General features: G+C 37.0%; 1 non-coding gene across 1 annotated transcript; it reads right to left on the bottom strand.

The window, feature by feature from the left end:
- Nucleotides 1-292: 292 nt before the first annotated feature.
- On the bottom strand, nucleotides 293-401 carry LOC111817216. Its single transcript, XR_002821463.1, has one exon. It is a non-coding gene; the product is annotated as a U6 spliceosomal RNA (small nuclear RNA).
- Between the last annotated feature and the right edge of the window lie 2,917 nt (nucleotides 402-3,318).

Genomic DNA, 3,318 nt, shown 5'->3' with positions numbered 1-3,318 from the left:
GGTGGGGGAGGCACTGCGGAGTGGTGGGGGGCGGCCCGAGGGGCTGGGAGAGGGTCCGGCCCACGCTGTGCCTGGGCTGGGACTGGTCCCGCCGGCGCATGGTAGCAGGAAACTCTCCGCACACTCACCGGACCTGGGCTAGGACAGGGTCTCTCATTTTATCATTTTTAAAGCCCCAAAATATTCTCTCTGACTGCCACAGTGATAGGTGGGCAGAGTGCAGGTCCTCAGGATAGTGGGAGGGCAGGGTAGGCTCAACAAAGCTCCTGCAGTGTGGGGTTCAATGTGACTTAAAAATATGGAATGCTTCACAAATTTGTGTGTCATTCTTGTGTAGGGGCCATGCTAATCTTCTCTGTATAGTTACAACTTCTTAGTATATGTGCTGCCAAAGTGAGCACCCATTTATGTATAAAAGCCTTGAGTTTATCTTTTTTATAGCTGAGTAATACTCCATTCCATAAAAATACCACATCTTTTTTATACATTTCTCAATTGATGGGCATTTAGGTTGGTTCGAAGATTTAACTATGATAAACTGTGATGCTATAAACATGGGTGCATATATATTGCTATAATGTGATGTTCTCAGTTCTTGTGGAAAAATATCCATGAGGAGAATAGCTGGGCTAAATGGGGACTCTAATCATATCTTTTGTGGAATATCCACACTGATTTTCATAGAAGCTGTACCAGTTTACATTCCCAGCAACAGTGGAGAAGGGTTCCTTTCTCCCCACAGTACCTCCAACATTTATTATTGGTTAACTTTTTCTTTCTTTCTTTTTTCTTTTGGCAGAACCAGGGATTGAACTCAGGCCCTTGTGCTTGCCAGGCAAGAGCTTATTCTACTGAGCTATCTCCCTGGCCCCAAGGTTAATTTCTTCATGACAGCCACTTTTTTTTCTGGGGTAAGATGGAATCTCAGTGTTGCTTTAATTTGTTTTTCTAAAATGATCAATGACGTTGAACATTTTTTCATATATTTATTTCTGTAGATAGAAGTTATTCTTCTGAGGGACATTTGGCTAAATTTTTTCCCAATTAGTGGATTTTCTTTTCACTCTGTTGGTGATTTCTTTTGACCTGCAGAAACTTGTCAAAAAGATGAGAACTCAATTGTGGATTCTTTGAAGTATTTCCTATGCAGTTTTTTTTTAATAGTTGTAATTTCAGTTTTCTTTTTATTGAGAAATAAGTAGCAATAAGACAGTTTCAAAACTGATTAATAAAACAGTTTCAATAATTAATACATTGTACATTGTTATCTTCTTAGTGGTTATCCATAGTACAAGATGCAGACATGACATCCTGTCCAAACACTATTAGCACAAATCTTTCTTCTCATTGAATGATGCGAAAGTAGCTTATATCTATCCTAACTATTCTGCATATACAGACAAAAAATGGTCCTTCCTTTATATCCCATTTTTTGTTTAGTCCTGTCAGAAATGGGTATTTCATTGGCCTCTAAGTACTATAGGTGTGTGAATTCAGCAAAACAATCCAACCCAGTCCTGCAGTCCACAGTAGTAGTGGGTTATCCCCAGAGGTTGTTGACTTGAGCTTTTCACAGCTCAGCATATTAATATGGCTTCACTTTATATATCTTGTTTTTATACTTTTCTGCTGGACAGTTAAGACCAACATAAAGCAAGACCTATATAACGAGAAATGTAATTTTTGTATCTGAGAAGGTTGATCAAGTACCCTCAGGATTTATCCTGTAACCCTATACTATAGGTTGCAGATCCTTTGTCAGTGTCAGCCACATGGACAAGTCTCGGCCATTGCTTGACTAACTTGCTCTCTGTGAAAGGCTGAGAGAATGTTCTCTCTCCATGGGACTCTCCTTTGGCACACCCTACATCATTGATCACATTACTCTGTGACCCCGTAATCTCCTTGATCAGAAAATCTGGGACACAATTGAGTTACATGATGTTACAGTATAAGTTCTCCTATGTCCTGAGTCCTCACTGATCATGAAAGGCTATCCCATGAAGTTTGGAATTGTTCATTTACTCTCTATCTATCTCTGTATCTTCAAGATTTCCACAAACTTTCTCTGTAGTTGGTTTAGTGTCTTTGTTTAATATTTAAATCTTTGAATATAGGAAAATTGATGTTTGATACATTTTTACTTTCGTTTAATGCATGGTGATAGACGTGGGTCTAATTTTAGACTTGGGTATGTGGAAAGCCAGTTTTTCCAGCACCATTTGTTAAAGAGGCTATCTTTCTTCCAGTGAACATGTTTGATACCTTTGTCAAAGATAAGGTGGCTGAGTGTTCTTGTAGTCTGCATCTTCTAATCTGATCTATTGATCCTAATTTCTGTTTTTTTACCAGTACCATGCTGATTTTATCACAGTAGCTTTGTAGTATAATTTCACATCAGGGATTGCAATGCCTCCTGCCTTTCCTTTTTTGTCTAGAATTAGCTTTACTATGGTTTGGGCTGGGGAGATAGCTGGGTGGTTTAAACACCTGCCTGGCAAGTGCAAGGACCAAGGTTTGATTCCTGGTACCACATGCTGCTCTGGCCCTACCCCACCCCAACCAGCTACCATAGCACTCACCTATTATCCCAGTGCTGGGGAGGCTGAGACCCTATACTGTATACATAAATAAATAAAAGATTTAATACTTTTACTATGGCTTATAGTTTTCATAAATGACTATTTCACATTGAAGAAGTAATTAGTGCAGTTTTCATAAATGACTATTTCACATTGAAGAAGTAATTAGTGCAGTGTAGTTTTGTAGACCAGAAAAAACATATCAATAGAACAACTGGTGAAATTTAAATAAGGACTAAATTAATTAATTAATTTTACTGCATGAATATTAATTTTCCATCTTTAATAATTGTGCTATAGTTGTACAAAATGAAAACAGTATAGAAAAATGGGTGAGGGCATGTGGAACTGCATATAGTTTTCTAAAACTCTTTTGTAAATCTTAGATGGTTTCCAAACAGAAAAGGAAGAAAATAGTCTTTTCTGAACTATGTAAAGGTAATTACTCATTTTCAGATTTGTTTAATAAAGTGAGGCAGAAATTATGCAGAAGAAAAAACTTGGTATATAACATTAAAGAAATTTTAACTTATGGTACTTTTTCTAGAAAAGTAATGCTCCACAGAAGTGATAATGGTTCATAAACTAATCATATTTATCAAAGGGATAGAATAGATTGATAGAATCTGACTTTCATGAAGATGTTCTTACCATTTTGATTTATTTTCCTGATTATAAATCCTTCTTGATTTAAATAGATGAATTTAACTGTAAACAAAATGTAGTGATCATACTG

The sequence above is a fragment of the Octodon degus genome, unplaced genomic scaffold (assembly GCF_000260255.1).
Source record: "Octodon degus isolate 3935 unplaced genomic scaffold, OctDeg1.0 scaffold00051, whole genome shotgun sequence".
Classification (NCBI taxonomy): Eukaryota; Metazoa; Chordata; class Mammalia; order Rodentia; family Octodontidae; genus Octodon; species Octodon degus.
The sequence above is the reverse complement of the archived record's forward strand: the minus strand, read 5'-3'. Positions and strand labels throughout refer to the sequence as shown.